The 13599-nt window shown below is 42.4% G+C and overlaps 1 non-coding gene across 1 annotated transcript; it reads right to left on the bottom strand.

Annotated features, from left to right (window-relative positions):
* Window positions 1–5943: 5943 nt before the first annotated feature.
* On the bottom strand, window positions 5944–6015 carry trnaa-ugc (transfer RNA alanine (anticodon UGC)). The gene has a single exon. It is a non-coding gene; the product is annotated as a tRNA-Ala (tRNA).
* Between the last annotated feature and the right edge of the window lie 7584 nt (window positions 6016–13599).

Here is a 13599-nt window from a genome sequence, read left to right on the forward strand (position 1 = left end):
AGCAAGAAATATTTTTCCACCTCACCCAATGGTATTGCATTAACGAGGCTGAATCTGGCTTCTTATTCGCCAGCTTCTTCTTCTGCCCTAAATGCTGCTGCTGTGATGTTATGCTGCCTTTCACCTGTAGATGGCTCTTTACAGTAATTTTTAAAAGTACTAATCGGGATGGATTACTGTATTTATCCTCAGTAAATGGGAATATGTAAGTAGTGACTATCCACATATAATTTTTGTGTGAAACACATTTCAGAAAATTGTAAACCAATTTTCAAAACTCACAATAACACAAACACAATAAGTAAATAAGACAAAGGCAAAACATAAGTTCACAGGCACTTTCTGCATATTTACCACAACCTTACCTTCTGATCATCAAAAGTCTTAAAATCTTGCATTTTACAAGAACTTTTTAATATAAATGGGACATTTAGAACATGGCATATGAGAATATATGGTTAACCGAGGATGAGCAACGGGTGATGGCACTTTCTGCTTCTTGCTATAAACCTACCCCCTGGTTATAAAAACATCTAAAAATTCTGACACTGAGGTGTGAGAGACAATGGAACAGACTATCAAAATCCTGAACTTTAGGAAATTTTACTGTGCCATTTTTTAAAAATATGACCCTGTGAACATGGCATGTCCCTCCTTCCTCATTACCAAAACATCTCAATGTTCTGACACTATGTGCATTACAACACTTCACTGTTGCATTTCAGTTGTGACATTGTGAACATGGCATGTTAAAGTATATAGAAAATCTAGATCAGAACAGGCTAAATGCAATTCATAGTGATTTATCATTTTCTTACTTTCTAAATGAAAAAAAAAATTCAGTGATTATGACACTTCGGTATGACATAAAATATGCTTCAATGACAGAATAAATAATCATGGAAAAAATACCCACAGTGGACATTCATATTTGTGATTATAGGAATGTTAAATATCAGGTGAGTAGCTGAGTCGGCATGCGTAGGCTGCAAAGGAACAAGTAAAAGGTTCAGTTGTTAGAAAGACAGGGCAGTATGCAAAGATAATTTTCTTTTTATCTATGCTTACTGCAGTTTATCTTTGATGACAACATCAAAGACACTAAGGAATTCTTACAGCTAACAACTCCACATCAACTTCCTTTTATAACTAACCTCATCAGATCTCTCAACTCCCAACTCTTCCAGTTTCTCACTTCAGAGAACGATAAAAACTCAATCATCCTCTACAGAGAAAAAACATCAACACCCCTACCACCTCCACCAATCCTAACCTTGTTGTTACTGTACCCTCTGACCTTTCCCTTTCACCCCTTTGCATCCTCAGCTAACATATTTTAATATTACAACACAATTACAATAGATTGTACAGTATTTACAGTTTAAAATTAAGGTAAATATGTCAAAATATCAAAATCCAACTGCACAGTGCTAATAAAACAATGCTTGTCAAGTTCTCAAACAAATCTGCATTTTATTTTTAAAATATTTCAGCAGAGGATGTGACGGGAGTATAAATGACGATTCGACGATCATTTTTCTTGGGTGAATATGGTTTTCTGGGGAGTTGCGATGTTGGGCATTATTGGACATTTTTGACACGTGTTGAACAATCGCATTTCCTACAAATATTAAAATGGCTGTGGTTTAGCTGAGAAATCCAATCGGCCTATGTGAAAACAATGTTTACATCGCAAAAGAAACCTGACCCTGGGTGGACTTGAACCACTAATCAATTGCACCACAGAGACTGACTGGTGGAGTATTTTCTTGAATCAAAAAAAAAATCTCTTACCGTTCTTTTTGCCAGCCGGTAATATTTCTTCTGCACTGATAACCAAAAACTGAATTTCATGTTTCGCAAGCTGTGTGAATTTCATCAAAAACAAGTTTTCCAGAAAGGAAATGAACACATGCATTTAATGAAGTCAAGCCCTTTGTGATTGCCCAAAATGGTACGTTCTGTACTACAAGATAGGAAGAAATACACAGCTGGGATTTGAGCATAGGTTCTTTTGATTAATTGAAAAGCACTTTAACCAACTAAGCTATGGTGACGGGATAACCTTCACCTTTTACAGCTACTTGGACACACTGCTCTGAGACATCTACGTTCAGAAAGCGTTGAACCTGCTCTCAGAGCAAATTGCCTCTTTTACATACAGTAGCAGCCCCGACACTAAGAAACGAAGAGAAATGGCTTTTATTGGGCATTTTTCATGTCCAATGCGTTTGACATTTCCCAAGGGCGACAGAGTTCTTTTGCAACACTATTTCTTCTTCTTTTTTCTTTCTGTACACTTTGATAAAAAACGAGAAATCATGCAAGGGAAAAATGTATTTTTTTCATAGAGAAAACGTGCACCAGGAAATGTTGTGTTGAGAAGAAGTGATTTAACATGATACGTGACCTAATTTATCGGAGCGAATGCTCACCCAGCAAGGTCTGGAGAAGTAGGAGAGTCTGGTGGATGTGATAATTATATGGTGTTGTGGAAGAAAACAGTCTTTCTTTGAATTCTCAATCAATTGGAATTTCAGTGCGGAACATAAAGCCTTTGTCTGATTTAAAGAGATTATATTTTAAAACTCATAAAAAATCAGAAAACATGTTTCTCACTTTGAAATTTTAGACGGGGCGGTATATTACTAGTAGCAACGCTGAGCACACTATTGGGGAATTCAGGTTATGTGAAATACCAGCAGTTTAATAAATAACGGATCTGATGTTGGATCATAAGATTTTAGGTTCGACTTCTGCCTGGCTCATGTAAATTTTATTCAAGCTCCTCAGTAATAGATGTCTATTATGTAATGAACCGCACCTGAAAGCAAACATTGGGTCTGTTTCCTTTGTTTTCCAGCATGAAATAGCAAATCGTTACAAAAAGTACCTGCTAATGTCCAATAGCGTTTTTTTTTTCAAATTACATTTTCAGGCTTCAGAAACTTTTTAATAAAACAAAAGTGTCCAGAAACTCCCTAACTTTCAGGTTTGCTTGAACCTGTATTAAAATAAATTATTTGAAACTTCCGGGATTCCATTCTCTGATGTAGCTGTCTCTAAAGACAGATGTGATGTTTCGCAGATGTGAACTGTGCCTTCTCTCTTGTGTTCAAGGGTATTCGCTGTGTGAGATCCTAACTGTATGTCCAGTAGGGCTCTATTTTGTTTAGATTATCTATGTGGTGTACAGATAGAACTCAACTACATGGTGTGAATTCCGTGTTCAGGACGAGCAGAACCTGAAAAACTAAAAGCAGACCTCGACATAATTTGAACACACAGCCTTCTGATGTGGAGTCAGACATGCTACCTTTGTGCCACAAGGTCACAGCTCTCAGCTGTTTTGAATTCCCCAAAGGAGACAAATCAGCTTCACAAAAAATTCTCCTGTGAAGAGCACCGCTCTTCCGAAGAGAGTCTCTTCATCTCAGACCATATTTTATTCTTCCTGCGCAGCTCTTGTGCAGGTGTTGTTCTTGATAACAGATCCTGGAACACTGACTGTTTTTCTATTTTTTTTAATTAAGTACCCCATGGTGCAACGGTAGCACGTCTGACTCTAAATCCCGAAGTTAATTTTCAAAGTATATCGGAGTCAAGTGATACTGATCAGGTTCTGCTGCTGCTGAACCCGCAATCTTCACCTTAAAGTTTAATTCCCCAAGCCTTATGACCTTATATGTCCATCCCTTCTCGTCAAAACTCATATTTTCACAGGGTACCCTTCAGAAATCGCAGTATAGAATGAAAAACTCCAGTAGATCTCGGCCGCTGTTGGTGATTTTCCTTTAAAAATGAATGAATCTCTGGAAATTTTACGGAGTGTATTACTTTCACTGAGACCGAGGAGTGTTAAGATGTACATGAGTCTTTGTGGCTCGGTTGTTAACCAAAAGGGTGGTTTTATGTTTCACACTAAATTGAGATCTTGAAACCAAAATAGTTAGAAATATGGAACACAACCGTTGTTCCCCAAGAAGGAAAGCTGTTTTGTACTGACGTCACTCCTTTTTATGTAACCCAGATTGTGAAGACAACTCTGCCCTATCAAAGGAAAATGTTACACAAAAGTTGGAAAGCACACTCTGAACCCATCTGTATATTTGATTCCCGCGATCCGTTCAAAGCTGCTTAGTACTTTGCAAGCAAATCAAATCATTTCAGGGAAGAAACTCAGTTTAATTAACTACTTTTGTATTTTCGCTCATTGATTTTGATCTTTGTATTCTCTTCGCATTCTCAGCAATAATATTTCAAAATTACAGTTCGGATTTATTGGAAAACTTCACAAGCATTATGAGATTAGGACTGTACAATTGTTTTTTAATATCTTGATATATTTACCTTCATTTTAATATAGATATAACCATAAATGTTGTTAAGCATATTGTACTTTTGTCGTACTTTTTAAAACATTTTAGCTGAGGACACACGGCGACTATTATACCTTGTGATACATGCAAGACATCTGTAAACGAAGATGTAATTACAATAAAATTGGCAATTCACAGAAAACCACAATTTGTATAATATTTTTCCGTGATATCGATGATCAGTTGAAGGATTTGAAGAAACTATCAAAGAAACAGCAGATGATTTTGGTTTTGAACCCATCTTTACACCTCAATAATCCATTTGTCCTCGAAAAAAGAAAAGACAGGCATATTTTGAGTCTCATAATTATCCTCTTCTCGATCCAAACGAAACGTATACATTTGATTGCTTCTGTAGTATTTTGGATTTTCTTACGAAGATCTCACGAAGTATTGCCAGGATCTATATTTAGCGTTCGGTAGCGATAACACTGCTGATATTGATTGAGTAAAAATCTGTGATGTATTGACAGCTTTATCTGAAGCCAGAAATCCTCGAACACCGCTTATGAAGTGTTGGGATTCATACCAAGAAATACCTTTAGTTTTCCCACCCAAAATGCTACTATTGCATTACACATTATGCAAACATTACCAGTTTAATAGCTTCTGGGTGCGATTTTCCAAAACTGAAACTAATTACAAATTATTTAAGATGAACCATGTCCAAAAATTGTAAATCAGGACTAATATAATATCAAGTGAAATTACTACAGAAGAAAAGGTTTAACTGAAATATGAATAAGACTATGCAAGCCTACAAAATAGAATAATTCAATTTATATAACTTATTCTTTTCTTATTTGAGAAATGGGCTCACATAGCGGAAGACACTAACGTTTCTCTTCGTTAGAATATGTGAATAACAGTTTAACCCCAAATGTCTGTAATTGTGATTCTGTTAAAATTCAAAAAAGCATCTATCAATAGTAAGAAGTTATTAAGAAAGGAAGAAATTGTGTTATTTCATAAACTGTAAGACATGAAGACATTTACAGGTTATATCCTTTGCTTTGTCTTTTAACACAAGCGTTCAGGATCCAAGCCCATGTTCGGACGGTTCTGTTTCTTTTGTAATCATCAAATATCATTGTTTTGTCTGTCAGTTCTTTCTCGAGTTGTACCATGGATATTTTATACCATCAATACTTTTCATGCTCTTTTGCATTTTCCTTCACATACGGAAAAAAACTCAAGGCGTTCTTGTCACTGTGCTACACAGTACAGGACACGCAGTGAGGAATTCGCGCAGCTTTCAGCTCAGTGCGGAATCCAGAGGGAGGACTCACTCGCTGAATGATCTCTCAGGAAATCCCGGGTGAGGTTTTTCTGCAACAGCCACGACAAGTGTGAAGACGTTCTCTGGATTTCCTGAATGTGACTTTAAATTAGTTCACATTCTTTGGTAGTTAACAGAACTAAATGCTTTGGAAGTACATCTAAAACTGCAGAGAACACTGTAGCACTTCGAGTTTAATTGTGTAAACCTGGCTCTGTATGAACACGACCAAAGAGTTCTCACTCAACAGAAGACTGCAACATGAGCACAGTAACATAAAATACTTGGAGATGCCAGGGATTGAACCCAGGACCTCATACATGCAAAGCATGCACTCTACCACTGAGCTACATCCCCAACACGAGAGGCTGTGGAAGTGACTTAGAGATGTGCAGGTGCTCACAGACCACAATCCATCTTTTGCATCTTTTAAGTGCTCTTGATTAAACTATGCATAGAAAAACAGCAGTACTGATGATTTTCATGGACTGATGCACACTTGTTCTGTACAACTCCAGTGATAAAACCTTGTCTGTAAATATTGTAGAACGTAAAAGGGTGAAACAACGCTCCAACCACAGGAATGGTAACAGAAAGGATCATTTTCTTATTTAATACGTCCTTTTGAGATGCCTTGTCAACACACACAGACGTTAGAGCTGAACAAATATTTTGTACACAAGACGGCAGTGTGATATTAAAATTCCTGTCTTCTTGATGGATTCAGACTGGTAGCCAGAGGACGCCGGGACAACGCCCATTGGACAACCGCTGGAACCGAGGCTGCAACAGAGCCTGTCAGCTGGTTTGGTGTTCGTCCTGGGAAATTCCAAATCCATACACAGTGGATAAGTAAACCCCATGTTCTACATTCCGTCTCGAGAATTCAGTTGTACCTCAAAAAAAGTTGTTATCAATTTAATGTAATGTATTTACTTCCGAGTTTAGAGTAACAGTGGGTAATAACACTGATTAGCGATTTGGTAACCGAACGATATATATTGACATATATTCTCTGTTGTGTATCTCTTTGTGTTTGCATCTCTTCGAGATTATATACCTTGTATATTGATAACCCTCACAGTAAGGTCTGCTGCTCGTATCCAGGCAGACTAGTATATGTTAGGTGCACAATTTATGTTAATAAATGTATCTTGTGTATTGAACCCGTGTGTGTGCGTTGTTAGTTGTTCTGACGATTGATTTTCTAAAAGCCACAACGAACAACCTCGTGATTACTGCTACAATTAATAATTGTCTCAGTAAACCCATCAAACCTCTACACTTGTATAGTATAATTTATTATCTGTACCCGCAAATCCCCAATATTACTGCTGTCTCCTGAGAAACACAAGTGTAGAGTCAAATCATATGAAATAATACAACAAATCTATTCAATTAACACCCAGATGTGACAGAACACTTTTAAGACTTATACCCCTTTAAATAAGTATTTCCTTAATTTCAGTTCTCTTCCCTCCATGGGATACCTGAAAATTCACTATAGCATAATAAAGGCTGTGCATGCATTACCTGTGTAACAGTTACTAATAAAGATAACATTAAAGTTGATTATTAAGAAATCACACTTTTATTAATAAAATATGTTTTGATAAAAGAAGTCTTAATAGAACCTAGGTAAATCCCTGTAGTAGTCTAACAACTACAAAAAAGAAAAAAAAAACAGAACAACTTCAAAACAAAGAGAAAAAGAACATTAAATACAAATCTGGGTAACAACAAAAACACAGAAAAGTGAGTGCTTTTTCAAGTCTTTGGTACTCCATCGTGCTCCTCTCATTTCAGTAGACCTCTCTCATATATTTGTGTATAGGTCTGCTGGAGGTCCATTGCTGATGGTAACTTAAGTAGGGAGCTGTGTCAGCATGTGTGGACTACATACAGTAGGAACAAGTAAAATTTTATTCCATGCTGAAAAGAGAAGCAAACAACATTTGAGCTTTGGAGCCTTCTTCAGGTCTGACAAGGAACAAACCTTTACTTGTTCCTTTGATGTTAATTTAGACCTGATCTCCAGCAAATACTTAACAGGACCTAAACTGGTCAGTTAGTTTAAATAGTTGAAGATATAGGCCACACTGCTCCAGGTGAGGCTTGAACTCTATCTCAGCATGAGTTCGATCGCACCACTGGAGCTGCAGAAGTCTTTTTTTACACAGACTAATGCAATTGCAATTAGTCACGAAACAAACGAGAACTGCAGCTGTACTCTTGAGACAGGACGCTACTGTATTAATTTTGTTTAACACTCCAGTCGAACAAGCCGACATGTCACTATTGCTAAATCGTTACAAAAGACGCCAACTAATGACCAGTTTTATTTTTAACAGAACTTTACTGAAAGTTAAACTTATAAAACTACCTGAGCAAATAAATACAACAATTATTGTTCCTCTGACCTTCTCATTATTTCTTTTTTTAAATTAATACATTTATTTATCCATGGTGTGCCTTGTGCTTACTTTTCAGAACTCTCTCTCCTGTGTCAGTAGGAGCTTACATTTCAAATTAAGTTCTTTAATCAGTTCAAATATCTTCCTTTCAAAGTAGGGAAGAGCAAGCTGGCATGTTGTTTTGCCTGTGGTTATTCTTTATGACTATATCTTCTGACACCTGTGCACAATCCTACAACATTACAAGAGAAGCACTATAACAGGAGTCATAAAAATGCAAGAAGCCACTTTGAACAATCTTTCGGAATTGTAAAACAACTAACGCTTTGCTTGGCTGTCATTTGGTTTGTATACCAGTCCATCAAGAGCCAGCACCATCATCATCAGGTCATGTGCAGTCCTACACAACCTTGCGATTGACTGGGATGAGCTACCTTTTCCATCTCCATGGCATGCAGCACTCTCTGGCTGTTTCAACACAGTCATTATTGGACCACAGTGCACTGTCTCTTCTGTCCTGTGGCTATCATAATCACTTTTAAGAAGCCAAGTTTTTTTCTTTAACATGTGCTTGGGTGCCACCCATTTCCTTATTATCCCTGCTTTCCAGCGGCTGACCCTACCTGTGTAAATAATGTCCTAGTAGTTCTAGTGCCCTGTGTAGTCTTATAAGTGTATAGCGTGTTGTTAAGTAATTACCACCCTAAAGATGTGTACGTGTTCTGTCAGTCTCCTGATGTGCGTGTATATCCTGTGTTTGGTTTTGTGGTTGTTAAAGAATAAAGCTATTGCTTGGTTTGTTAATCGCGTCTCCACTGGTCCTTTGTTCTGAGAAGAACCTGTAAACACTACATTGGTGTCAGAAGCAGGAAGGATGGACAAATCTTGGCAGACATTAGCCAAATCTGTCAAGTGCTGGCTGACTCTAAAAGAGACAGAACCCATCGGCAGCGCACATAGAGAGCCTGAGCAACTCCTGGGTGCGACAGGTGGCCACAGCCCTTACCAGGGCTATCCAGTAGTGGTCCTGCTGGTAGAATTATGGCGACTGCCCTCTACTCCCACCCAGTGGATGCCCCAAAGAGAAGATACCCTCCCTGCCGGAGCCGATCAGCGATTCCCACACCCATCAGCGCGGGTGCAACCCGGTCGCTACGACGGGGAAGCGCCTTGGGAAATTAACGAGGAGCAGTTCAAGCTTGCGGCCCAGACGAATGGCTGATGACAGGTGGAGATGGCCGGCCACCTGGCGGCGGCGCTGGAAGGAGCGGCCTGCCAGGTGCTCCTGGATGTCTCGGAGGAGGACAGAGGCGAATACACGGCGCTGGCGGCAGCTCTCCAGCTGCACTTCGCCGTGGAGGAGCCGCTGGACCTGATGCGGGAGAGACTGGCCCTGCGGCGGCGCCGACCAGGAGAGTGACTGGACCCGGTTGCCGCTGATGTCACGTTCCTCGCCCGCCGAGGATACCCAACTTTCCCTGGGAGGCGCAGCAGGAGATGGCTCTCCAGGTCTTTCTCAAGGCCCTCTCACCCGAGGAGCTGCGGCGCCACGTGCAGCTGGCCGCGCCTACATCGCTGGAGCAGGCCTTGGCCCTTGCTACACGGGCTGAGGCCATGTTCAGGGTGGCTGGAAGCGCCAGCAGACCAGGGCCCTCTGCCAGCTGACCGAGGCAGCAACGGAGGAGTCCAGCGAGGGGGAAATGGAGACAGCCCGTGCAGCGACCCCTGCGGAACAGCCCCGCACGCTGGTGGAGGGCAGGCCCGGCGAAGGCCGAGGGACGCGGGCTTGCCGGAGCTGAGGGAAAGAGAGGCTGTGGCGGCGGCGGCAGACCGGGCCTGTGAGCCGGGGAGCGAGCGTGCCGGATCCTGCCCCCGAGTCGGCCGGGAGGCCAGACAAGGCGGCGGCGGTTGTGTGGAAGCGAGGCGCACCGTTGAGGACCTCTACCAACATGACATCGAGACTGGTGACGCTCTGCCAATCGCATCCCACCTGGACACATGGCTCACGCCAAGCGGACCGCCGCCAAGGAAAAGATCCGGGAGATGGGAGTGATTGAGCCCTCCGCGGGCCCTCGGCGCCAGCTGTACTGGTCGTGGAGGTTCTGCGTAAACTACCGCAAGCTGAACGAGGTCACCTGGAAGGATTCCTACGCCCTGACGAGGATAGACGATGCCAAGGACTACATCACCGGGTCGACCTGGTTCAGCTCCCTTGACCTCCGCTGTGGCTACTGGCAGGTACCACTCGCTCGAAGCCTCTGGCAGTTTACTGCCTTTGGTCTGTGCAATGCCCCGGCGATTTTCAAGAGGCTGATGGAGAGGGTGCTGGCATTGGTCCCGTGGAACCAGTGTGTGCTGTATCTGGACGATCTGCTGGTTCATGTCCAGGGCCTTGACGAACCTCCAGGCGGTGCTGGCCTGCATCCGCCGTGCTGGCCTGAGGCTCAATCCCCGCAAGTGCGTGCTCCTGAGGCAGGAGGTGACCTTCCTGGGACATGTTGTTGGACTGTGAGGGGTGGCTACAGACCCAGTTAAGGTCACCTCAATGAGGGGTTGGCCGACCCCCCGCACTGTTGCGGAGCTGCGCAGCTTTCTGGGGTTGGCTTCGTATTACCAGAGGTTTGTCCGGGACTTTGCCAGCATCGCTCCCCCGCTGCACCGCCTCACCGACAAGGGCCGCCGTTTCGACTTGGACTCGGGCTGCGAGACGGCTTTCAGCCGGTTACCTGAAGCTCTGGTGGGGGCCCCCGTGCTAGCCTACCCCGATCCGTGGTTACCGTATATCCTGGATACCGACGCGAGTGACTCGGGGGTGGGCGCGGTGTTGGCGCAGGAGGGGCCAGATGGGGAGCGGGTAGTTGCCTACTACAGTCGGGCTTTGACTAGGGCTGAACAGAACTACTGCGTGACCCGTCACGAGCTGCTGGTGGTGATGGCGGCGGTCCACCACTTCAGGCCGTACCTGTTCAGGACCCGGTTCCGGTTGAGGACCGACCATGCGTCCCTCACCTGGCTGCTCCACTGTAAGGAGCCAGAGGGGCAGATTGTGCGATGGATAGAGATCCTGCAGGAATCCTGCAGGATGTTTGCCAGGCTAGGGGTGCCGGAGGAGTTACAGAGTGACCAGGGGCGTAACTTCGAATCCGAGGTCTTCGCCAGAGTGTGCCAGCGCCTGGGGATCTCTAAGACATGGACCATCCCACTGCATCCCCAGAACGACAGGTTGGTGGAGCGGTTTAATCGGACTTTAATTGGTTTGAAGAGTTCTGCTGTGTTTTTGTGGTTAAGGCGATGGACTTGAAGTCCATCGGGGTCTCCCTGCGCAGGTTCAAGTCCTGCCGACTACGACAATCTCCTTATGTCATTGTGTGCCTGCATAAAAATGGAAACGCACTGCTCTACTTTTAAAACGCTAAATTGCTTGAAACCGCTGCCTTGGAAACAAATTCTTCAGTGTCCACGAATGACATTTCGCAGCTGAAAGCAGATAAGGATGCTTTTAGTGTTCATGTGTCTTGTGCCCTACTTCCAGCCTTTGAAAACCTAATTAGTAAAGCTGAAAGAACCGACTCCATGGGTGTTGGTCGTGCACAAGGAGGAGCTGTGACAATAGCAGAGCAGGAGTGAGGATGGTGCAGATGGAAACTCGTTTTCATGCGCTCCTCTGGAAGGAATGAAAATAAAAGTCGAAACCCGAAACAGTAGTAGCCATAAGAATAAATGCCTCCTAACAGCTAGCAAGCGCTCCTAGTTAGTGTCATGGTGTGTATCCCTGCCTGTCATGCGGGAAACTGGGGTTTGATTACCGACGGGGAGACAGGTAGCGTTTTTACAATCAGATTCCAATCTCTAATGCTGTGTGTGAGAGTTTCCGTAACTTTCCTTTTCTCACATTTTCTGATGACTATTCCAAATGGGCACCCTGTCAACTCCTAATACTTTTCAAAAACCTGCCTGCATGTTTGATTACTTTTATTTCAAAAAAGTTCAATATTGATCATAACTAAAGAAATTAATGATCACGAACAAAAAAAAGGGCTGAAGATGCAAGTCGCTCTTGAATTAGAGCTGGGTGACACAGGCTTCTGTTCTGATATGGTTGTACGAGAATCAAGAGGAATCGCTTCTCTCCTATGGAGCATGAGCTGAATCAGGAGTGAGACATTTCGCGTGTTCATGCATATGTCAATGCATTAATCTACATCGTAAAACTGAAACTAAATTAAAAACTAACATTAAGTTATCAGAGACATTAAATTATATACAAACAAGAGACAGGCAAAGTAATAATTCTCCATTAAGTGTCCTACACTGACCAAACTAATTGAAATGGTCTGATTCAGAGCCTGTGCAGTTCGTGCTAATTAGAACGACACCAGTACTGAACCCTCAGCACCCTACTGAGCACAAGTTGAGCTGCTCTCCAACTTTGCTACCCACGGGATTTCATTCCAATGGAGCTCAGAGAAGGAGCTGATCTCCAGACAGTAGTGTTAAGTTGTCTGCAGCCTCATGCAAATTTCGACAATTTACCCAAAGTGTTTTCTATAGCTTTCAGGTGCAGTTAATTTATATAAAGGAAGGTAAATCGTTTTAACGCAACAAAAGCCAGGAAGGGCCAAACATACAATTTCCTGATCTGAAGTCAGATGCGTTATCCATTATGCCATTGGTCTTACATCGCTCAATTGCACCATAGTGACCTCAGTGCCACTAATAGTAATACATACTGTATTTCTGATTGAGCGCTGAGTGCAAAGGTTGAATAAGCTTTGCTCCTGCCAACGATTCGGCATGAAAAAACACAGCATTAAAGTTTCACAAACAAATGCAGCATGCCAACAAAACCAATTTTAAAAACAACTACGGCACACTACGATTCGCACTGACTCTGAAAAGTGATCACGGCAGATGTTGTTCCCTGCATAACGCTGAAGGGACCAAAGAGCTTTGCTGTTGGGAAGACAAAATGAGGCTTTTTTCTGCCTTGATGTTAAGCTAACAAAGACTATCTTGAAACACCTAATTCAGTCTCTCAACAGACTGTCAAGCAAAGTTTTTTACTCATTGAACTTGCAATAGAAGGATGGTCTTAACCCACAAACACTTAGCAGCAGTGAAATTCAAACCTACCCCTGCGAAGAAATTGGAGCACAAACCCAGCACCTTAGACCACCCAGCCACACTCCCAACACCTTACTTTTATCAGAGAACGCCAGGTTCAGCTCTTGGTGTCCGACGCTTGAAAAACGACAGCACCTTCGTTTTCCGAGATGTTTCCTATCACTTCTTTGTCAGCTCTGAATATAGTTCTTCTTTGGAGCAGGCTTCAGACCTTTTATTTAATGTATAAAGGAGGGCGCATTCCTAAACATGTAATTCCTGTTTTAGAAATGTTTGGGTGGTGTGTTTTATATAGTATTCTGATTGTATTCAGAATAACAGTATTCTGATTGTATTCTGTAGACCTGTGTAGCAATCGTACTGGATGTGACATGGATTCTGAAATGTTTCTTGAAAAGGTATT

Source organism: Lepisosteus platostomus, chromosome 5 (genome assembly GCF_059453375.1).
Source record: "Lepisosteus platostomus isolate fLepPlt1 chromosome 5, fLepPlt1.hap1, whole genome shotgun sequence".
Classification (NCBI taxonomy): domain Eukaryota; kingdom Metazoa; phylum Chordata; class Actinopteri; order Semionotiformes; family Lepisosteidae; genus Lepisosteus; species Lepisosteus platostomus.